Source organism: Pelmatolapia mariae, linkage group LG3_W, assembly GCF_036321145.2.
Source record: "Pelmatolapia mariae isolate MD_Pm_ZW linkage group LG3_W, Pm_UMD_F_2, whole genome shotgun sequence".
Taxonomy (NCBI): domain Eukaryota; kingdom Metazoa; phylum Chordata; class Actinopteri; order Cichliformes; family Cichlidae; genus Pelmatolapia; species Pelmatolapia mariae.
The window spans coordinates 87916299-87941635 of record NC_086229.1 but is presented as its reverse complement, the minus strand read 5'-3'; the positions used below and the strand labels follow the sequence as shown (position 1 = coordinate 87941635).

The 25337-nt window shown below is 42.2% G+C and overlaps 1 protein-coding gene across 3 annotated transcripts in view; it reads left to right on the top strand.

Moving 5' to 3' along the window:
- LOC134624973 (neuroligin-2-like) overlaps positions 1-25337 on the top strand; it is a 234804-nt gene that overhangs the window by 154770 nt on the left and 54697 nt on the right. The gene's annotated exons all lie outside the window — the stretch shown is intronic.

Here is a 25337-nt window from a genome sequence, read left to right as displayed (position 1 = left end):
GAGTGTTTATGGTTAAATGCTGAAGTCTAAACCAGGTTGAATCAGCTGCACATATTTCTAGGAGGACTGTAATTTATAAAGATGTGCACAGTTGTAGCCATCCATCCACTCGCTTCCACTTATCCTTTTCAGAGTCGCGGGGGGTGCTGGAGCCTATGATAGCTGTCATAGGGCGAGAGGCGGGGTACACCCTGGACAGGTCGCCAGTCAGCCAAAGGGTTAACACACAGAGACAGACAACCATTCGCGCTCACATTCACACCTATGGGCAATTTAGATTGATCAATTAACCTATCCCCACTAACTGCATGTCTTTGGACTGTGGGAGGAAGCCAGAGTACCCGGAGGGAACCCACGCAAACACAGCGAGAACATGCAAACTCCACACAGAAAGACCCCGGCCTGGTGGTGGAATTGAACTCAGGAGTTTCTTGCTGTGCAGCAACAGTGCTAACCACCATGCCACCATGCATCATGGACCCTTTTCTCATAAAATAGAAGAATGTAGAATGAAAAGCAGGTAGAAGAGAAGGTTGATATGGTTTTGCAATGTATTAATCAGAAGAATTTTACTTTCAAAAATTAAATCAATGAAAGATAAAATTTGAGGGGGTAGGGACTAATAAGTGTATACTTCTGCCTACTCCTTTTCAAACAAAAGAATGGAATGATATTTTGTAATGATTGTGAAGGCACATGTTTGAAATAAAAATGAACTGAACTGAACGGGTTGAAGACATATATGGAGCCATAATAAGCAGTGACTTATTTTAAGTTGGGAGGAATGAAGCACATGGCTTCATATGCACTAGAACTAAACTAACTAAAATTTAAAAAAAAATCTTACCTTAAATCTTGTCTACATTTGTCTACATAATTGTTTCAAAACCACTGTGCCACGAGAAATAATCAGGTGTGCCGTGGAAGATTATCTGGTTCAACCTGATTAGTACTCAAAGCGATCGGCACGAGTAACGGGCAGATTGATTACATTCTCTTCCACTAGAGGGCAGTACAACTACCTGCTCTAATTAAATGGGCTGCCAACTGCCAATAAAACAGAAGAAGATGAAGAAGAAATTACATAACAGCCATGCTCTGAGTGAGACGACAAAGCGTGTAATAAATAAATAGATAAATATTTGAAAAGAAAACGTAGTCAATCTGACCTGGATCCTGGAGAAAATTCCGACCCAGATGAAGCCCTAGCATGAGTAGTGGTCAAAAGAAAGTATACTGGGGACAAACTGAACCAATTCCACTGTGTCTGGTGCGCAGGGGGAAAATGATCAATATTCTTTTTGTGACATTTTTGTTTGGTGGTGTGCTGTGTGATTTTTCTATTGTGAAATATGTGCCGTGGCTCCAAAAGGTTGGGAAACACTGGTCTACATAGAGTTAAAGTTAAAGTGCTGCGAAAAACTGTTTACACCCTTCCTGACTTCTTTGTTTCTTTTTTTTTTCTTCTTTTTTTTTTGCTTATTTATTATCCTTGTGGCACTATGTTAATAAGTAATTGCCCCCTAAACCTAATAACTGGTTGTGCCATCCTTGGGATCAACAGCTGCAATTAAGTATTTGTGATAACTGGCAGTGAATCTTTCACATTGCTCTGGAGGAAATTTGGCCCACTCTTCTTTGCAGAATTGTTATAATTCAGACTGAATGGTTTTCGAGTATTAACAGACTGCTTAAGGTGATACCAAAGCATCTTATTTTGTTTGGTTTCTTTTTGAGCTATTCAGAGGTGGACTTGGATGACCCAAATGCAACCAACACCTTCAGAGCACAATGATGGTTGGACATTGTCCTTCAGAATTTCCTGATACAGAGCAGAATTCAATTATTCAATTATTCCCTCAATTATGGCAAGTCTAACAGGTCCCAAGGCAACAAAACAGCCCAAGACCATTACACTACCATGGTGGTAGTTTGACTGCTGGTGTGATTCTTGTAGAATCATGAACTCTGAACTTAACTGAGGCAAGTAAAGCCTGCAAGTCTTTAAATGTTGTTCTGTGTTATTTTTTGACCTGATGAGTCATCAATAGACTCTTGGAGGAATCTTGGTAGGCCAGTCACTTCAACACTGGAGTCCTAAAGCCTTAGAAATGGCTTTGTAACTCCTTTCAGACTGATAATAAAAGTCAGTGACTTAGTATGTCAGCTTTTTCATTATGTGGTGGCATGATGTGTTGCTTTGTGAGATCTTTTAGCTTACTTACTTAATTCTCGTACTCATGTCACCATACATCCTGTTTTTTTATTTGGCTACTGAGTCCTGCATTGCCAGTAAGTCTATTAAAAGTAGGAGTGGAAGAAGAGAACAAGCATGCAAATCATATACAGATGTGGCATTTTTACTGACGTGGAAATGCACCTCACAATTCCTCATTTTAACTGCACGCCCTCGCCCAGAACCTCCAACCTTCAGATGACTGTTTTGCAGATATATAATTCATTCCACAGAGAGTAGGCATTGTAAAAAATAAAAAAAAAAAAAACCTTTGCAGAGTATTTTGGTAGGGGAAGGTTTGGTTATGATGCACTTTTGAGCTGTTAGTACCAGCGGCAGCACTGAGGGAAAGTGAGGGATTTGGAAAGTGGTTAAAGTGGCTTTACAGGCCCGGTGTAGCACGCTGTAACCTGTCTGCTCAGTTCACTGTGAGATCTGCCAGCACACTATTGTCTGCCACCTCAGCTCTCCAGCACGAGCGCGTCATCCCTTTTTTGAAAATACACTCGACTTCTCCTCTTTGTTACCGCACTCTGTCTCGCTCCACTGAGACCAAGTAATTTAGCTTGGAGAGGAGGAACATGCCTCTAAGGAGGCAGGTGCTAACTAAAGGAAACTAAGTGCTTTAGATATTTCATTAGCCAAAGAGAGAGCGGGCTCCTGGAAGCTGTTTTAAAATAGGCAGCCTGGCTTTGATTTGTTTTGTTTCTTTCTTAAAGGATGTTGCTGTGTTGTTTTTGGAGCATTTAAACCGCCTTTACTGCGGTGACACATTTTCATTTGCATGCAATTACCTAAAGTGTTTGCTTTTCAGTGCTTCCCTATTGAATTCATCAGCATTTTTTGCTACAGTGAATAACAGAATGCAATATGAAATATCTATTAAAGGACTGTTAAAAGGCCTTTTTGTTGCTTTTGTTATTGTTGATTGCTGCCATCTATAAAAGTGTAATTCTTCTCATCAAGTTAATTGTTACAGAAAAGTGCTGGTAACGAGTTTGTTACTTTGTTAAGAGTGACAGTTTTGGCCAAAATCTAGCCGCTGTGGTTTAGTGTCAGCGCTAGCGTCATTCTCCTCCTAAAAGTGCTGCCACCAGGGTTGTGGAGCTGTAATTAGCTCTAATTAGCTTGCAGGTGAAGTGGTGCTCATTAGCAGCCAGCACACACTTGTTATCATACAGAATAATGTGAATACTACTGCAATGCTATGGCTATCCTGAGTGCTATCGCGCTAGCTAACCTGACTGACACAACTGTAAAAGTGTGAAAAACGTATTTTCTTTTTTTTCTTCTGTCAAATTGAAATGATTGAGAAAAACATTGGAGCATGCTAGTATTTCTCATGGTACCAGGTAGTTTATTTCATGTTTACAACATTTAATAGAGAGGGAGCACCAAATCACAGTTAGCTTTACTTTACTCATCTGGCCTCTGTTAGTCCTGAATTTGTGTCTGGAGGTAGTCGAATAGTTTAGCTGAACAGCTAAACTCATTGTAAATTACAGTATATTTGCCATATCCTTTATTCCCTTTGAAACTGATGTAGTTATTTGAGCTATTTTTATAGCTTTAACAGCTAATGGCAATAGCAGGCTACTGAGTAAAATGTTGAAGAAGTAGAAGTACACTGTTACTGTTAATACAGGAACTAAGAGGGTAAAAGCAGCAAGGCCCTGCTAAACAAATGTACTTGATTTCCTTGACTTCCTTAGAAGTGCATCAAGAGTGAGCACCACTATAAAAGAAAAATTTGGCGGCTTGTTGTTAAGCGCATTCAGGTTTGTGTTACCACAATGCCACAGAGGTATCTTATCAACAGTTGTTATTGCGCATCAGTCTGTGTGTCTGTTACATGGCATTAATGATCTAAAGCAAAGCAAGCAAAGATGTAAGAGATTGATAAAGTCATACAGAAAGCAGTTACTAAATAAAAGAGCTTTTCAATCATTGTGTGTACTTTTGTTTAACCATGGCTGTATATTAGCCAACTTAATGCTTATATTTTTGTGTATGTATAAAAAAAAATCCACAGTGCTTAGTACCAGCAGTGGATCAGTTTACACCAGATGGGCCACCAAGCTTGTAATAGACTGGCAGTAACCCTGTTTCTGAAAGGAAAAGCAATTCTAGCAACGTTCCAGGTTAGATGAACTTGGGAATAGAAAGGGTAGTCTCCTGTTTTTCTCAACATAACAGGGGATTGGTAACTTTTCAGGCGTTAGGTTTCTACCTCCAGACTAAAACCTGGCTACACTGTTGGCTTGTTAACTTGTTAATTCGCTCCCAGCGCTCTTTGATTTGTTTTTATGAGTAAGATGTAAATAGTTTTTTTATATGTGGTCAACGACAGCGTCATATATCTGTTAGTACTCTTATAGAGCAATGCTGTATGATAGCTCTGCATACTGAGGATATTCATAGTGCTGTTTCATGCCAGCTTGAACCTGGTGTGTTGACTTTTAGATGAAAGTAATCCTGTACAAAAGACATTTAAATGTGTGGATTACAAATGTAGTTTCCAAAGATGATAAAAATAAGTCAGGTGTCTCAGCAGCATTAGATTCTCCCCGAGTATCACGCACTACCTAATGACGTGAGCATTAGGTTGGACTTAATTATCTGTCCTTGTATGTTACATCTCTCTCTCCCTCCTTCCAGTCCTCCAGCTGCATTTCTGCGTTTTCTTCTTCCTGCACCCTGTCTGTAACTCTCTCATCACATTCTTTGAGTCAAGGAGAAAGCAAATTGTGGGGGAGACTTGGTCATTTGTATGCAAAGAGACGACCACAGCCTTCTCCCAAATATGAGAGCCATCCAGAGCAATTTGGCCATGATTGGGAGAAATGTGAGTAATCTTTCACCCCATGCATCCTGCATGATGGATGGCATTTTCCTTTGACAGAGAGAGGCACGCAGCAAAGCCAGTGTGGGGTTAGAAGCGAGCGTTTGTGTGTTTAGAGGTGGTGTGCATCAGGCACGTGTAGCTGCATGCAGTCATGCATATCAATGTCTGCTCTGTGGATACACTGTGCGATGGTTTCTGCTGTGTTTGTGTTCTTGCTTCAGCAATCCGACATGTCGATTTGGAAGGGCGATGCAGGAATTATTGATACAGAAGCTAGATGTGGCCATGTGATATGAAAACTCGAAACAGCGTGTGTTTCTGCGCAGGCCGACGTCTTCGCATGAGATTATATTCGATATCATCACCGATGCAGCCTTCTGGTGCCGCAGTCAACAGTGCAAGAGTTCAGTTTTGTGGTCTTGGTTTACGAAGCCTACCACAAATTAGTCTGGGTCTCGCAAAGTTTCCTGTGCTGTATGGTTTCAGCGTAGCGGTGTATTTAATTACCCTGATCATATAAATGATTAAAGCTGGAGTTGAGTTAATTGGAATGCACTGCTGCTAATTAGGACTTAAAGCTGGTCTTTGAAACATGCCTTGCCCATACTGTATCTGGAGAGCAAAAGGAAGTGCAATTTATTCTGCTCCTGAACTTGAATCTGGTTGTAAAAAACTCATAAACACATAAAAATCAAATCATCTAATGTATAGTAAATGTTTTGGGCGACTGGACGAATATGTCAACTATCGATGAAAGGCTGAGCCCATCGGCAATCGTTTTACAAGGGCGATTTATTTATTTATTTATTTGCTCATGAGTAAGTTTGCTAATAATGATGGAGCTAATAGAAGCAGTCAACAGAAAAAAAAATCATAATAGCGCTGTTTTAACAGCACCCTCTTTCATCTGCGAGCAAGTGCCCCCTCCTCATCTGCTTGTTGATGGAGGTGCAGAAGCTGGTGATATCCTATCATACTCAGCCGGATGGTGGACACGTGCATGCTCATGCAAGTTAGTCGTGTTTGAGTACTTTGCTTGCACTATACGTCTGCACAAGTGGCACACCGCTTTGGTTACATTCTTAGGTTTACCTCTTTCATCTGGTTTAAAGCCAAAGAAATCCCAAATTGTAACTTTACATTTTTTTTAGTGCTGTCAACGTTAACGCGCCGTCATCACAACTAACGCGATTAATAATTAACCCATCTGGAGCGCAGACTAAGTCAAAATCCCTCTGTCATCAATCCTCAATGTTCTCTTTATATTTCTCAAGTATACACACATGTATGCATACTGGAGATTATTAGAAGCTCTTTGGCAGTGGCACACTTGTGACATGTTTTAAAAGCTAGCTGAGGTTTTACAGGACCTTAGTTCCACACAACACTCTGACAGCTGTAGTTGTCTGTGGCTTTGAAAGTTTCTCTTCTTTCAAGCTTTTTTAGTGCATGTTTAACAGGTCTGATGCCTCTTGTTAACAGGATGTTATTCAAAATTTGTTGCTGAATAGCAGTTAGCAAGCAGCTTCTAGATGCCACCTTGTGATAGTCATAGCATATTACATCCTACCTACCAAGGTTAAAGTTACTATGTTACAATGGTTTGTTGTATAATGTACAGAATTGTCATGCAAAAAAAGGGATATATAACCCTAGGTTAAACTGTCTAGCGTTGACTAGCTATAACAGTTAACGGAAGGGTTCCTGATGGTTAGGGACAAATGCAATCACATGGCAGGATGCTGTAAATGTTCCAAACTTCAGTCAGGAGAACAACTGAGATAATCCAACCACAATACAAGATTAGTCATTAATATACTGCTGCAGGAATACAAAGCATTGAAACATGTTAAAAACACAACAGCCTTGATAAACACAGATTAGTTTGGACCTGGAAGCAGGGTTCATACGTCATTACTGCTATAATACACTCAACACTGTCTACATCACATGCATGCATCACAGAGTCGAACGCTCTCTTCACAGTCTTCTTCTTTTTGTTGTTTGTTAGGTTTAATATAGTAAAAAAAATCTTTTTCTACATTATCTTCAGTCTTAAAAAAAGTTTTCTTTATCAGCACACCTGGGACAGCACGCTAGGCTAATATCTACTGTTGAGCAAAAAACTATTTTGTCCTGATTTCTAATTAAAAAAGGGAAAAATCTTCTTTTGGGGACTAAAAATATTTAAAGCAGCTGACAGTCAAATTGTTCTCCGTGTTGAACCAGGGTAGTGTTTCTATACTGCTTTTGTAATCTTACCCACAATTCAAAGCACTTTATTTAGTGAGATGTACTCCACTCGTACCTTTATCCCAGACTGCAGCTCCCGCCTTTATCCTGGTTAGTGCTTTGCTACTTCTGCGGCCTATTTAGATCGCCTCTCCCTTGTGGCAACTTGCTCCTTAATCCATCCATTGTAAACCCTTCACAGCATCTCATTTAGCGAGTTACAATCCCAGTCAGGACAGCAGAGTCGCTCTGTGTCCTGTGGGAAGAAAACCTCCAAAAACCATTTCTTGAAAGAACTAGTCCTGACTTATTATAATTTCTTTTTAATAATAATGTAAAAATTTCCCGCTCTGCTTCTTTTTTTATTATTATTCGAAAACAGTTATTAAGGAATAAAGGCATAGCTGGGATTTACATTTCCATTAGCATGTAAATAAATAGTTTCTCTCACTCTCTCTGCTAATCTCTCCCCTCTGGGCTTTATCTGTATGTTTGTGTCTGTGTGTGCGTGATAGAGCTGATACGTGAGCATTTAAGAAAAACAAAATGAAAGTCGAGCACAGACAGGAATGGCAGTAATAGAGGTTGGGGGTCTTTTTTTTCCGTCTGGCTGATTGAGAGATGTGATCTTTTCTCTCTCTGTCTTCCCTGACGCCCTTATTTAACAGCTGCCTCGCCAGCCGTGGCGGCGCTACACAAATGCTAACCACCGTGGAATTATTCACCTAGCAGGACACGTCTGACTCTGTGCGCGTGCTAATGCGGTGGAGTCGTACCTGTCTGCAGCCAGACAGGCGGGCTTGCAGCGAGACGGGCTTCGAAGGGGTAGAGAGGAGCAGCAGGCAGTCTCCGGCGAGGTCTCCGCAGGGAATTCGGCCGAGTTAAATATGTAATGAAAAGCTTCACCGGGCCACCGAGCAATTGACCTTGGCTCGGCTGCCGTGGAGACAGACGTGCTTACAGTACATACGTCACCTCCACCCCGGCAAGCTTTTTACATCCCTCAGCTGCCTGAGAGGAGAGAAAATGAGACTGTGCATTCATTCAGACATTAACAATGATGATAAGAGCACAGAGGTGGAACAGCATGGCACAAAGCTTATAGAATTTGTTATTTTTAGTGCTGCAACCCCTTGCATGGATGTAATGTATGCCGCCTGTGTGTGTGCGCGGCCAAGACGCTCTGAGAATACAGGGTGAGAGATTTTAAGAGATGAGAGAAGTGACAGTGGGGGAGAGTGAGGGCAGAGAGCAGGAGATGAGGGAGGAGAGGGGCTCCATTTGCCTGCGATGCTAAAAATAAAACTTGCATATTTTTGAGTGTGCACTAGAGTAGACATTCATCTAGGGCACAATTATATATGCTTCATGCTGCTGTCTGTGCGCACGCACGCAGGAGAGATGGCATTGACTGTTCATTACAGTACGCACACACACACACTTTTTTACACTGTTACTTTTGAATTGGTATTCGTAGAGCGTGGATTTGAAAAATGTCTCCTCCAGGCTTCTGTGGGGGGTCTTTAGTTGCGGGGGGTGGGCTGTGCGTGCCGTACTACAGGCAGACATCAGTGTGAAACGTGACCTGACAGGACCAGAGAAGATATTAAGACACACGCGGGCTGTACACCACAGCCAACCGCATGCACGCGCACGCACACACAATATTCTCAGTCTCCATAGCAACCCCCGACAGAATTGATGAGCAAAGTCCTATTGACTGTGTGAGAGGAGAGAAAGGGGGACCATAGTGTCTTAAGTGTGTGTTGGGCGGTATAGAGTGTGACTTTGAGAAAGAGGACAGGCTGGTCCACTGTTTTCTGAGAGGGGATTAGCCCCTCAGCTGGCCTCCGTCACACACACACACACACACAGGTGAGACGCTCTCCTGCGCTGACACACACATTAACACAGTTTCAGGCGTGTTTCCAGACATCCCTCATGACTTCTTTTCATCTCTCCCCAGACGTTGTTTCTCCTCTGTTTGTCCATGGCCTTGATACTCAGCCAGTCAGTCAGCTGATCTGACTCCTACTTTCTCATCTTCTCTTCTGCTCTCATCATAATTCACCTTAAAGGAACTTCCAATACTCTGAATCCTAATAGGGAACCATTCCCACTAGTGACGGAATTTCTCATTTCAAGAGGACACCCGCTGCTTATGCCCACACCCACTCTTTCTTCTCCAAGTCAGAACTGTGGCTTCTCTTTCAATTAATCCGATACAATACAGTAAAAGTATTGTATTGTAAGTCTCTTTTCTCTTGTAAGGCAGTATTTAATCGTGTGTTTTGGAGTTTGGTTATTATTTCACTGTTTCTTTTGTTGCCATAAAAAATAAAGCTTGTGTAGTGAGGTGGCACAAAGGACAGTCTGTACGTCATGAAAGTAATCCTTTTATTACCAGTTTATTTAAAAAGCACCTGAAATTGATTTATGGAAATTCAGATTGTATCTGTCATCTGCATGAAACTAGCATCTGCTAGCTAAACACAGGCTTTTAGCAAAGCAAAACTGCTACTCTTCTAAAAGATGCTACTGATATCCACAGAGTGATAATATCGTGCAGCGAGACCCACTCAGTACATTCAGAGGCGCTCGTAATGTAGTATGCATGCCCTCTGGACTATGTAACTAATATGCACAAGGAGTTGCAACAGGGTGTTATGTTACCTTCAGGCAGTAATCTTATAATGTGACAAGTTACTTTCAAAGGTCACTTTATCCAGCAGTGCTTCCTACCTTCAGATCTCCAACATTGTTATAAATCTGTAAAGACTTTCAGTTTAGATTTAATCATAAAGAACAGCCACAATGTCATAAAAGCTTCAGTTTTTTTTCTAAATGATTCAAAGCTTGCCTTTCCCACTGTTGCAAACGATCAGTCCTCATTGTAGCCTGAACACCTCACAGTATCCCAACAGATGCAACTTTACTCACAGACCGCAGGCTAACTTGTAGTTCCTGAAGTTTTTAAAAGTACGGCCTTCAGCGATCTGGTCCTTCACCAGTGGAATCAGCTCCCAGTTTGGATTCAGGACACAGAAACCATTTCTTTACTTTCAAATGAAGCTAATAGTCAAGGCAGGATTAGTTGACCCGGAACCATCTCTTACTTACGCTGCCATAGGCCCAGGGTACTGAGGAACTTCCCATGATGCAATTTCTTCTTCACTCCCATCTGTTTACTCTCCATGTGCTTACATGCCTCTGCTGCATGCCATTTTGTCTACTTTCTCCTGTCATGTTTTGTTTATGGTTTCTTTATGCTTTGCTTTTTTGGTTCTTCAGGAGGTTTCTTCCTGTTAAAGGGGAGTTTTTCCTTGCCACTGTTGCCAAGTGCTTCCTCATTGATTCTTGTGGTTTTCTCTAATATTGTAGGGTCTTTACCTTATTGAAAACACCTTGAGATAAGATGTTCTCGAGATGTTCTTGGGTACTGGTGCTATATCTACATGACTGAACTGCATTAGAAGAGACTTAACAGAGGTGGATGACAGTCTTAGAGTTTATATTAGTGACATAAAGCAATCACAGTGAATCATTTTTCTTGTCTCTAAATCTTTTTCATTGACGTAATCCAGTGTTGGACTCAAAACTGGGCTTTGTTGGGGGTTATATAACACTTGACGTGTTTCTTTACTGGGCACAAAATCTGTTCCAATTATCAGAACTGGACAAGCTATAATGTCAACGATTTCCCATTGAGACCTGGCTATAAAACCATAGGCAGCCACCCTCTTCACCTTCTTACTACTTTTACTTTCTCTTCTCCATTTGCTCCCATGTTTTGTCCTCTGCTCATCTTCCGTTTCATTTACCCCCAACTTCTGACTCCCATCCTCACACACAGTGCGTGGTTTGCTGTGGGTGCTCTTTTAAAAAAAAGAGTTATGGGGCAAATTACCCTGATGTATGTCTCACATGTCAAACAATCAGCTTGGTAAGTGAGAAACCATGGGCTGGTAATAGCTGCGGATAGATCATCATTACAGAGGGATGACAACCGTTTGAATCATCGCGCAGCGCTACAGGGCTAACTGGGGGACTTAGTTCTCCCATGGGGATAGCGGAGTTGTTTGGGGAACCAAACTATCATCCGCGTGCATCTGTACATTCAGACTGGCGCTCATAAAGACAGGCTGTTAGCGAGTGTAAACACTGCTAAGAAAAGCAGTCAGCATTTGTATGTGGAACCCGCCGCGGTGCCGTGTGATGTTTGTGTCAGCCTTTGAGCTCTCTTTGCACGCAGCCAACACAAAGACGTAATAATTAACATATGGCATTAGGATTCTACACTGCTGTGTATTTAATGCTCACTGCACTGTAGGCTGTGCGTGTGTTTGTTTCTCTTAGCATTCACTCAAACAGAAGTATGTGCTTTGGTTGCAGTGAATTACTAATGTAATCACAAACACAAGCCGACTTTTCTGTGAACAAGAAGCAATCCCCCACTGAAAGTGTTACACCATTAAATGTGATTTTTCTTCATTTCTTTCTGTCTTTCTTTATTTTTTTACCTTCTGTTCTGCTTCTTCTTAAGCTTGAACTTGTTTTTAATGATTTTCCGAATATTCCCAAACATCTCTCCATGATCCTGTGAAGCTGATGCTGTCACCTTTTAGTTATGTGTTAGGTAGAAAAGCGTGACAAGTGATGGATTTTTCAGCCGAGTGAATTAAAATTGCTTTCTTTGCCTCTCCTCTGACAGTATCCATGTTGTGTGGCTTTATTTGAAGTCAGTGCATCTACTGCTGTACATTTATATCTGCTTGGGCGTTAAACATTAATGTCATCTAATATCTAAAACCAGGAGCCCTTCATGAAGCCATCTGGACCTGAGAGCAATGACAAAACACACAGAGCGTTGACATTTTCTAAAATTAGGATTGAAGTGAAATAAAGGTGAAAGCTGCCAATAAATTAGTTTGGCCCTAAAGGCATCTCATAATGTGAAGAATTGGTTAGAAAGAAATTCAATAATCTGCTCTCGGTCAGCAGGATTGCAGCCTTGGGCGCTTAAAAAATGTAATTTCTTCTTCTGTTGTTTTAGCTGCTAGATTGTTGCACAGTATTTAGAATTTCGATACATGTGGGGGATATTTTTAGAAACACCTTAAGATCTTTAAAAAGATTGGGAACGCCGTCCTTAATGTCAACTGGTCTCATATCAGAACCACCAGGGATACGAGGAACTTTGTACCTCCAAACATTTATTCTTTGTGCCGGCTAATCAGTCAAAAAAAGGTATTGGCGACTAGTGATCAACCCAGGCTCACAGCAAAAATAGTAAAAGCTTTTACAAATGCTATAACACAGAGGTCCCCAACCCGCGGGCCACAGACCGGTACACGGACCGGTACCGGGCCATGAGAGTTGAGGCTCGGATGTGAAATTTATTGTTTTCAGGGTTTTTATCGTTAACTCGGTTTCCCTGGGTCTTTTCCTGTGTTGTAGTTGTGTGTCTTATTTTGAAAGAAATATTTACGCGTTACCATAGCGACCAGAGAGCATTAAGGGGCAGAGAGGGTGATGTTACTCTCAATGTTGTTGGCGATTTATGGTAATAAAGTTACACAATTACACAGTGAATTTGCGTTTTTTTATTATTATATTTACAAAATACCACAGTTTCTGTCTTGGTCGTATCTTTTTACACCTTAAAGGCCGGTCTGTGAAAATATTGTCTGACATTAAAAAAGGTTGGGGACTGGTGCTATAACATACTGTCTGTGATAGATTTTTAGATCTTTAAAAAAGTGTCATCTCACAATATAAATGATATAGCAGCTCCAGGTATTTACTTTCCTGGGTGTATGCGATGATGACATCATTTTGAGGCCCTGTCCCTGAGACATAGTATGTTTTTTTTCTTTTTTTTTTACATAGAGGTACACACTGGACAGGGTGGAAGTCTGTCACAGAGACAACCACGCTTGCATTCACACTTAACTAAATAACTAGTAAGCCTAAGCCCAGCATATCTTTGGATTTTGGGAGGAACTCACAGGCTGGATTTAAACCCAGGACCTTCTTGCTGTGAGACAACAGCGCTAACCGCTGCTCCGCCGTGCCGCTGTGCCGCTGTGCCCTGTTTATCTTCGCATCATTTCCTCACTGATTTACACACCGCCTGCTGTTTCCCATTACACCACCCTGCGCCTCTTCCTGCCAGCCTGCTCTGCTGTGACATCTTTCATTCCAGAAACACCAGGTCATCCCGGGGCTCCAGGTCTCTTGGAGTAGTCTTTTAGATGGGGCACAGCTGGACATCACAGTCGATCTGCGCTCTTCTTCCCTAGATCTCCACTAACACGCACACAAACGCATGTCTGTCCTGCTATTACTGCTGCATTAACCTATCAGTGCTGGCTAACACAGCACCTGAGGCCAGAAGGGGAAGTGTGCGTGCTTTGTTGCTCGTGTTACGTATTCCCCTCTTCTGCTGCGCACACCGGGAATATGTGTGGCCACTCAAGTCATTTGCATTTTAGGACGGGCGAGGTCAAGGACAGAACTGCCCGGTGTTGACTGTGTTGGCCGTGATTGACAGGAGGAAAAGTATGATCATGGCAGAGGTGATAACACCTAACATCAACACACACACACACATGCATAATTGAATGAGAGCAGAAGGGAGAAGGAGGTGGACAAAAGGGAAAGCAAGCGCAGCGCAGAGAGAGTAGTGAGAGAAATAGAGTTCACCCATCCGTGCAGCTCACTCTTCTCCACACACACACATGCCAAACACAGGCTGATCATAGTAACTCAGTGGCCCAGTAACAGATGCTGTGAGCAGTGTGGGAGCCAGGCTACACCTGCTCTCCTCTCCTCTGCCTGCTCCTCCACCTCCTTTCTGGTCCACACAGTCAGACCCAGAGAGACGCAGTTCCTGCCTCTCCCCTTACCCAGCCATGTCACCTCTGAGCCAGGCTTACTCCATGTGCCACATCCCCCCTCCTGGCTATTCATCTGCCATCTTAGAGACAACAATCAAGTTATGGCATCATTAGCCCCAAAAGACACACATATACAGAGTTGGTCACTGTCTGCTGCAGTTCACAGGTAAACACACTAAGAAGTGTGCGTGCACGCCAAGAAGCTTCTGTCAGTTTATTAGAGCCAGGTTGTGAGTTTTAGATGTTCGGATCTAGCGTCTTGAATACCTACACACACTTTCATTTCCAACCTGTTTCAACACCTGGTCCTTTAATTGAAAACCTTACCTGGTTCTCCAAGGTGCCAGAGGTTTGTGTGTGTGAGGAGCATTTGCACTGACTCCCCCGCGCTCAACACATTAAAGAATTTATGCAGAGGTGTTAATTTCATGGCAGTGATGGAATAGCCTATGAATATGTAGAAGGAGAGAGGCGGTGAGTATGTATGTGTTATCCACCTGCGCTGGATGAAGTGGTATAGGGCTCTCATTAGGAGCTGCTGGAGCTAATTATCTAATTAACCAGCCTATCCCGAGGAAGCGACCCCTTTGCCAATCAGCAAGCCTCAATGAGCTGCATTCACTAACCTAAAGGGAAGGCTGCAGCCGGCTGTGTATCTTTCTGCCGCATTTGCTTTCTGCAGCCTTGACATGCCCACTCACACGTGTCTTCAGCTGAAACAAAGACGGCTGATGATAATGAACGTTTATTTGTTCCTCAGACAGCGCTGTCTTGTGGATGGACGCGTGTGGGCGCGCAGACGTAGACGCTCTGAAAGGAGTTTATGTTTTCCTATGGAAAGCCCTGTGATCTGCTGAGCTATGAATGAGGCAGATGGTGCCTCTAAAGTGGTGCCACAACAAGCTCGAGCTCCTGTGTGGAACTGCGCTCTCTCCCTCTCTGTTGTTGGCTATTTCCTGAACCCTTCTGGAACATAACTCCATTTCAAAGTGCACTAAATGAATGACTGTTTCAAACTGTTATGTCTGCACAATCAGCCTGATCTGGGAAACACAAATGAAAATTATTGAAAGCTTTCATTTCATGAAGTAGATTTCAAAGCCTGGATGCACTTTCAGCTTGACAGAGACTAAGAAATAATGGAAGGGGGCATGTTTATGATCCGTGTGCATGCATGTGAACACTTCCCTGCATATCTCTCTACAGAATCTTGTTGTATGTCTTGTACCCTCTACTAGCTTTGCCAGCGTTTGTACGTACAGGAGTCTGCTCACAACAGTTGACTCTTGAATTAGTAATGTACACAATTATGGACGGCTTCATCCTCAGCTCCCGAAATCCAGAAGGAAAAGGAGGAGACAAAACCATCAACCAGCTGTCCTTCTGGAAACCCCTCTCCCAAACAGCTATATCCAATCACAGCTCAGAAACTGGCATGAGAGGGACCCGCAGTTAAGCTTTGGATTTTTTTCATATGCCAGCATGGTTTGCATGACTCCTGATAATCACAACGGTTATGTCTGTTCTTCCACCTGTCCCCCTGCTGCGCTGCACTGCCAGCAACCCGCCCGATTTTTCCGTGCATCCGTCATGTGCTCTGCTCCGCCTGGCAGCAATATCCCATCCACAGCCCGTTCAGCCCTGCGGAGATTTTTCATCTTTCATCTAGCTACGGCCCCCGATATATTTATCTATCAGTCACATCTAGCTAGCTCTGGGCCGTGATATAGCAGCCTTCATACCAAAATGTGTGTAAACAGTGCGTGGTGCTAGGCAACCAGACATGCCACAATTGTCGAGTGCAGCGTTTTAAATTGATTTCTGTGGTGGTCAAAATGGCTCTGTTGGTGTATCCAAAAAATTCAAATGATTTTAGATGATGCGGTTTTATTTGAACAGGGTTACATGACTGTCAAAATGTCCTTGGCAGCTCTAGTGTGAACAAGCTTAGACCTAAACACATTTATATTTCTGAAAAAGCAACCTGTTGCTCTTAGATAGTTGCTTCATTAATTGTGGCGATGCCAGCTACTCGGTGGTGAAAATTGATTTGATTCTACTGCATTACTGAGAGCAAGATGTTCATAGTGCTTCATACTCAACCATGGTCATGGCTAGAATGGTTAGCTTAACAGACATAGGAGTAGATAGCATAGGAGCAGAGCTTGGTGAGCGTACATGTTAAAAGAGGACAGGTGTGTGTGTGTGTGAGACCTGAGTCGAACAGTTGTGTGTGAAAAAACTCAAACCATGGTTGAGCGATGTCTATACGTCCTTTCTTATGCGGCTGTGACATGCCTTGGATGTATTCACAGCTATGGCTGGAAGGTTTTCAGCAATGTATTCTAGCCTGCAGGTATGTAACCATCCTTATACTTTGCACTAGTACTTCAGCCCCCTGGGGATGAACCCACAACAAGACCGCGCAGTGGACGATTCACGGACTGCACCAACCTTCCCTTCAGCAGAATTTTCACTTACTAAACGACTGCTTCTGTAAAATATTTGGATTCGGAGCGCTCTAAAAGGTGGGGTGAGATTCATTGGCTCCGTGGTGTTTTTATAATGTCAAGTGTGTTTTGAAGAACCTTCATGCAGCACAATAGTGGAAATGAAATGCAGACACGAGTGTTTTGATACACGTTATTAACCGTATTCCGTCTGATCTTTGCTTTGACACGTTTGATAGTCTCTGTTGTGCCCTTTGTGAGAAGCGTGTTCCCTCTTACTGGAATGCAGAAGAAGAAACGGTTGTGCTGAATAAATCCTGGCCCTCGAAATCTGTTAATTGTTGCACTTGTTTATGCAGCGAGACTTTATTCATGTCATCATGTCCCTCTTTAGTAAGCTTTACTTACTCCACCTTCGCTCATTCCCGTGGTCACCTTACATGTTTTCCCTGCTTCCTTGTGCTTATTTTAATTAGAAAGAAATAAATGTGCTCATTAGCTGGATGATGAAAATGAAAAAGGGTACAGAAATTTAAAAAATAACGTTCAGCTCTGCTGATGAAGGAAATGGGGCGAATAAAATATTCTGTCTTTTTTCACATGCACAAAGATCCTTGCATAAAAACAAAGTGCCGGGACCGTTTGTTGTATTTTTTAGAAAGCAGAATTGTATCAAACGGAGGGTGTAGCCTTACACATGTAAACATGAGATGTCTGGGTGACTTTGCAGAAACGAGCTGGCTCCAAGTGGGCTCGAGCAGATGTGAGCTATGGAAAAAGCAAATTGGAATTGGCACTCGATCTGACAACTTGGAAGTGTCTTACTCCCCCGTCCTCAATATGAGCGTGGTAAATTGAGTGCGGCCCAGTATGGGAATAAGATGAGGGGATTCTTTTTTCCTCTCCTTTTCTGGCTTTCTTGCACATTGATACATGTCTGCAGTCTTTCAAAATACTGCTAACATCTTCATTCCTGAAAAAAAATGAATTAATAGCAGCTAATTGGAGAGTTTTTCGGGTGGCACGGTGGTTAGCACTGTTGCCTCACAGCAAGAAGGCTCTGGGTTCACAACTACCAACTAGCCAGGTCTGTTTTTGTGTGTCTGCGTGGGCTTTCTCTGGATACTTCCTCCCACTGTCAAACACATGCAGTTAGTGGGGTTAGGTTAACTGGTGATTTCAAACTGCCCATAGGTGTCAATGGATGCTTGTCTTTTGTGACAACCTGTTCATGGTGTACCCGCTTCTCACCCTATAGATGGACAGAAACTTTTTTCCTGCTTGTTACAATGTAAACTAACTAGGATGGTGACACAAACACACACATGACACGTGTAAAGCTAACATGACAGAAACCATTTAGGTGTCACAGGCAGGACACTTTGCTCCCTTACACGAGCAGTGTACTGTTCCCTTATTCATGAGCTGTACCATGGATAATGCATGACTAGAGCTGAGGGAGCTCCAAAGAGGCCTTTCCTTTTCCAACATTACCCAAATACTGTGTGGGCTGTTGTGTGCACGTGCACGTACATTCAAGCTATAAGATCGTCCTGACTCCCCGGCTGATTTTCCAGCACGGAGCTCTCAATTGTGCCCCCCCAGAGTTTTACATTCTCCCAGGGAGGATGAATACAGCTGTGTGGGGGGCTGATAGCTAAGACTATGACTATGTACTCTTCCATTAGTATTCATGAGTCAAAAAAGTCTATTCACATGCTTACACAGTTCTGCCTCGTGGCAGATTTCCTGGCAGAATTGATGTGGATGTGTGAGAGAATAGAAGAGCTCTTCTTCCTCCTCTACTGTTGTGGGGAAAGCTGCAGAGAGCTCCACTGGGAATTCCTTAGATTCCAACATTCACTCATTCCCCACCCCACCTTTTTTCCGCCTTCCACTCCAACCTCCTCCTCCTTTTTTTTTTATTCCTCAGCGTGATATCACACCTTTCTATCTCCCTCGATGTGCCTCCCTCCTCGCTAACGCCACCTTCGTTGTCTCCTTCCGTTTTTTCCCCCTCATCTTTCTCTTAAGTGTGAATATGTATTAATAATTTTCCAGGCAAATGGTTTGTCTGCGCAAAAAGGAAATTAAATTAGTACATTTTTGGCATGTGTGTCTGATTACTACTTCAGTCATTAGTTCTAATTGAAAAAAAGAAGTTGTTACTGTTGTTATCGGCCCTCGTGAATAGGTTTTGTGATTAGAGTTGAAATATCTAATAAGAATTCTCCTTATATTAATGAATCATTGTTTTCTTAGCTGATGCAGCACTGAGCCGCCTGAAATGTTTACATTTATTCCATCTGGAATTTTGGGGTACCAGATGCACTTAATTAAGCGCGGGGATGGCGGAGAGAGAGTTTTATTTGCTCATTTACTGCAGATTCAAAACCGTTGAAATAGAATACATTTTGTAGTAATCAGTGGATAATGTTAGCATTGATATATCAGATCAACCCAGAGCCCATGTTTATGTGTAGCATATGAAACACACATTTTTTCGACTGCCCACTCACAAAACATACCGCCCAAGAAATCCCATACTTCATGAGTTGTGCATGAATAATGAATCTAATTTTTTTTTCATCAGTGACTTAGTCGATTTACATTTTCCGATTTGCAACATGTTTACAAAACACCTTGCAAACCTTTTTTTTTCTCCACGAGTGAGTAAGTGTTTTTATTTGATGCTAACTTACTCTGAAGTGTGAATCTGGCAGCAGTCACCTCAGAGAAACTGGCCTACTGCTCTCTTCCAACCTTTCCTTTCTTCCCTGCATCACATCGCTCCATCACCCTCTCTGCTGCAAAGCAAGGCGATCACTTCAGACAAGCATCCTCTACCTCTCAGTTTCTCCGCGGTATCCGGAGTCAAGCAGATCAGACTGGACTTCCTAGTGTTGTACACCTCTGTTTCACATTTTTTGCCCTGCCGCCTCCATCTCTCCACTTCATTTTTCGTCTTTTTGCCAGTGTATTGCAAGCCTGGAGCTGTGATAGGTACAGGGCTCGGGGTTATTTGTATTTTTTTTAACACTTTAAAATATGACCCGCAATTAACTGTGTAATTCCCCTGTAATTAAATGGAATTTCAGCGTATTTTATTTGAAATTACAGTGTAATTATATTTACCTACAAATAGGTAAAGGAAGGCACACTCAGACAAGGGGGCAACGAATCAAGCTTTTACAGGAAGCAAAGAACTGTACGTACTTATACCAAAGTCATTTTAAGTAACGGCGAAGTAATTTTTCATAAAGCGTGAGAAATGTTAAGTATTGCTCAACTTTGTGTGTTTTACACCAAAGAAGAAATAGCATCACATAAGTAACTGTAATAGTAGCCAACTGTGTGTTTTACAGACTGTAATTTTCAGTACTACATAAGTCATTTTAAGCATGGAAAAACAATATTTCCCTATCTTACATTGTAATTATTTATTTATTTCAAAGATTTTTAAGGGTTTTTTTATACACATATGAGCTAGAACCATTAAACAGGCTTAGTGTTTATGTAAACAGGCTTTAACGACAGCATGAAAGAGCAAGATGATGAAAGTTAAACTCATGGGAAGATTATAAATTTTAGCCTCAGTTGTTTTAATGATGTCCGTCCATTTATGTTGATAAATATTGGGAACACAAATCTTTAACATCATGTAACTGCGGCATGTGGACGACTTTCATTGTGTTTCACTGTTCTCCAGCTGAAATAAGCTACTTTCTCTTTTAGCCAGAAGAAGGATATAAAGTTGCTGGTGGCTCCATCCACAGCAATGAGTAGAGCTCTACATAATAATATAAGATATGATAGATCTTTATTGTCACTGTTACAAGAACAATGAAAGGCAGTTTGGCATCTCTCCATTAGCAGTATGTAGACTTTTTACATTTAAATTACTTTAGAATAAAAGATTAAAGTTACACAGATATATACATAATATTTGAGTATTCGGTAAACACTGTTAAAAATTTACTAGATTAACATTTCATTTTGGGTGCTTGACATTGCTCCTTTTAGCAAGTTTTTTGTGTTCCCCCCCTAAAAACCAAAAACCACCCACTACATATTACCAAGTAGTGCTCTCCACCTGCCGCACGTCCTTAAATTACAGTAACTGCCTAACAACAGCCAATTTTTACACAAACCATGAAAGACGAGCTGGTGAAAAGGAGGAGGTAATAGGGTAATAAAGAAGAGGTGAACAAAGGAAAGACGTGAAAATAAAACAGAAAAGCTCACGATGAGCTCACCTTCAAAATAAAGCAAGAAGCGTCTGAAAAAGGTACCAAGACCAAACTCACACAGACAGCAGCGAGGGAGACAAAGACAGAGCACAGCAAGAATGTGAGAAAGGCAATGCAATGGTAACAGAGCCATGTGGAGGCCATGCATCATGTTAGAGAGCAAAGTGAGACACATTCTGTTGCTTATGGCTTTCTCTGTCAGTGCTTATGTAAATATAGCACATCCATTATCATCAACTCTTGTGTGTGTTCCTCTCAGTGTCTTTTTACAGGTAATTGCAGGTTGCATGTTTTTAAAAATGGAAATGTTTACCACCTCTTCTTGTCCACCTCACAGCAGTGGCATTCATGCTTCATTAACAGATTATGCTTTTTTAATAATACCACTTTAGCTCAATTTTACCTCAAAATATGCTGCTTTCCAAAAACCTCTGGAGGAACAGCTACCTCTGCACCTCTGTAGTGTTCAGCAAGCAGCAGCACCCAGCAGGAACCCACGTGCTACTTCTAAGTTTCATTCGGAGTAATCATAACGTGACCGTTTATCTGGGATTTTGTCAGATGCTGTTCCGATGACCTAATCGTCAGCAGCACTGAGTCTGCACACAGAAGGAAGGGAGCATGCCGGGTTGCTGTGCTGTCTGTCCCACACAGCATATGTCCATGGTTGTCATGACGAAGCAGTGAGAAAGAGTATCTGTGCCTCAGTGTGTGTCTCACTGATAAGCCTAGATGCGTTTCAGGAGTGATACGCACATGGTTGATTTATCTGAAAAGGGTCCTATTATTAAGCCCCACCCACTCCGGGCCAATCTCAGCCACTGAGTAACAGTTTTGGTGGAAACCATGGCTCCATGCCCTCCTTTTATTTTCACGCCCTCTGCGTCGTTGGCAGTGCAGGTCAGGCCAGTTCAGAGCGTCAGGCTGAGCAGTCAGCTCCTGTTATGACAGCCTGTCAAAGTGAATACACCTTCTCCTCTACTCCTGCTCCTCCTCCTCCAGCACTCCTTCCTCTCTATCTCTCTAAAATGCAGCTTTGCTGGACTCTCAGTCCATCCTGATCCACCCTTCATTTCTCACTGCAATCGCACTTTTGCCCTCTTTACCGTCCTCTTCCTCTTCTACTCCGTCCAGCCATTGTCAGCTTCTCTTCCTCCCTTGTAACACAGCGTTGGCCCTCCCATCCATCACATACTCATCCTGTCTACTCTCATTGCCTTGCATATGTTTCAAACCTAAAAGCTGTCCCTCCGTCTCCGTCTTTCCCAGTTCATCTGTCTCCTCCTGCACCACTCCGCGTACACCACCACCACCATCCCCCTTCCTGGGTCCCGCGTCTGTCCCTGCCTTCATTTTTTTCCCTCCATTTCTCTTCTGTTTTTGTACTTTTCCCCTAATGAAAAGATCCATTCGTTCTGAACCTGGGAATCGTTCATCTTCATTTTCTTGCGTTACAAGCGGCCCGTCTGTTCATTAATCTTTAGCTCTCCCCTTGTCTTTCTCTTTCTTATCTATCATCTATCTGTCTCTATATCCAGCTCCTCCAAATTTGAAACTCTTTCTCGGATTAAACTCATTCCCATCTGAGATGTATCCCCTGATTGATTTACTCTTACATGTTCATTTGGACTAATGCTTTCTACAAGTACTCAGCAGTTAACATTTAATGTTAGGTAAGAATAAAACCTTATAAAGATCAGCTTCAGTCTGCATCGGCCCACATATAATTACATTCAGCAAAGAGAATGCTTTTACATGGAGTGGAATTTGGCTCGAGCTTAATTCAATATACTTTACAATATAAAATTTTCTTGCAAGTATGCTTTCCATATTCCATATGGAGAGTCTTTCTCACTGAGCTTAATGCAAACAACACTGGAGGACAGTGCAGTTTCAGTGTGTGCAATTTCAAGCTGATCCTTATTTTTTTAAAAAGCAAATAACAAATTTTAAAAATCTTTCTCTTTATTTTTTTTAATTATGCATTTTTTTAAATTGTTGCATATTTTTAATCCATTTTTTGTTCAGTTCTCAGTGTAGACTCTGACATCCTCACTGTTTATTAGCATCAAAACACAGGTAGCTATTAAAAAATGTAATATGTTAGTTGAGGCAGGTCACAAAGTTTAGCTCAGCTGCAGTCCCACCTGATGGGCCTATCTCAATGGCCAGCCACACCGGCCGATGGCCGTTCTACACATTCAACTGGAAAATCTCATGTAATGCAGCCTGTTTTGCTGCTTCAGCCTGCATACAGTTTCTGTGCATGTGCAAAGACATCCCACCTCCAGCACAGCTACTCCTTTCATGACTTAATCACTGTCATATCTATTTGTTATTAATGGCTGCTTTGGACTCTTGCAGCTGCTCTCATCAGAACCGATCCTTGCTGCTAAATATAAATGACTGCATTTGGAAATAGCAATCTTCTTTTGACAGTAGTTGTAGTCTCATGGTTACATTCATGGCCGTCAGCTCAATGTGAAGCCTGGAGCAAGGGATGGGTGACCTTTGTGGTAGGAAGAAATTCACTGTGCCAGCACACAATGTTGTCTAGAGAGAAAAATGAAAGAAACTTTAACTTCATGAATGCGGAATACCAAAAATACCAACCTAATTTGTTGCTTTGCTTCAAGTCAGACATCTCCTTTATTAAAGTCATGAAAGTATGAAAGTGAAGTTGTTGCGTTGACCCTGACGTCTTAACTTCTTGTTGTGGCTAAGAGTAAAGACGGCTCCCTGAGAGGAATCAATAGTATGTCACATTATGATTGTTATCACTCTAATTGGTGTCATCAGCAGCAATCATTGAAGCTAGAACCACTCTTATCTTTTCATTCTGATTAGTTTGCACACTTAAATTAGCAAATGGCCTTTTTTTTTTCTAGATAGAAAATGAACCATTAATGTTGCTCTGCCAGTGTAAATTGTTCTATCCATGCTGGTTTGGGATAGCATTCCTAGCACATTGTCTTTTCATTACTTTAAATTGCGATTTACCATCAGTCGGGAGTTCTTCATTGGTTCGCATTAATGGTTAGCGAGGACAGTGCTAACGTTTCCCTAGTCATCTTCCATTAGCGGCTGTTTAGCCCCAGCTTTCCCTTTCCATTACCGAGACTGAGAGTGTAGCTGGGTGGAGCAGAGCCAAGCACCCTGAAGCCGACAGGCCAGTGCTCGTGTATCAGAGACACACACGCCGATCTTAGTAAGACCAAATTGAGGTCAGTATATCTAACCCATATTGAAGTTTACTAGCAATTCAAAGTGTTTGGGTTTGCTGAAGTAGTCACAACACTTAAGATCAATATTAGGATCGATATTAGTCTAAAATCAATCAAGCATCGGTGTATTCTTTGCAGGCCGGTACATAACTTGCGCACACATTGACGCATTCACGAGATCATCAACCTCCAGTGGAGCTTGGGGAAGAGCCCACAGGAAACAGTTTTTCTTTTATCTCCTGTTCCTACGTTATGTCCGAGTCCAGTGACTGCCTGAATAAATCCCTTTGGGACTGCACTTTCCTCACAATCATGTTCAGAGGATTTTGATGGCTATTTTTGTGTTATTTGGTGATTTTTACTCCCAACTAAAATAAATTGCACACTTGACTCATGCTCAGTACGAAAAATGTCTGCATTTGTGATTGCTTTGCTATGTTTGACCAATGCTGCTTCACTTTCCAGTTTAAGCCAGCATTTATTTGTAATAAAACCATCTGCAGATGATGTGGAATACTCCCAAGAATCTTTGTGGCATGAATCAGTGTTGCTCAATGGTCCTTGAGCATTGCGAGACAGGAAGACATGAAAGATCACACTGTAGTGGGATAAAGAGATCCGGGGTGAAAAGAAAGACAAAGGGAGAAGAAAGCACTGGAGTGAGTTATCAGTGAGAGTGATTGCAAATAGAAAGGGGGTAGAGGGTTGATGACGGATGGCGATGAGAAGAGGTGAGATGGAGACCTAGAAAGTGTATGCGAAGGACCTGAGTTGACGAGAATGGAAAGGACAGATCAAGCAAGCGAAAGGGACACCAATCAACACCTCCTGATTGCCTCAGGTGTCCCAGGAGGAATATCGATCTTTGGGGAAGGGGAAAGAAGAGGGTGTAGGAGAACAGAAAGATAACCGCTCCAGACACTCGTCAGAGAATACAAAGGAGTGTCATATCCTCCGCCAGCTCTCCATCTCTCTGCGGGCCACTCAGGGGAATGAGCTGAGATGGCACGGGGGTTTGATGCTCAGCTTTGTTCAGTCGTTGCTGACAATAAATTAATGCTTCAACATCTTTCCCAAATGCATGTACTAGCCAATCTGTCCCACCATCAATCATTCAACCGTTGTGTATGTAACTCATTACTTAACCCGAAAACAATTCAAAGCTGTAAAGTGGAAAAGCAGGCGAATGATCACAGATTGA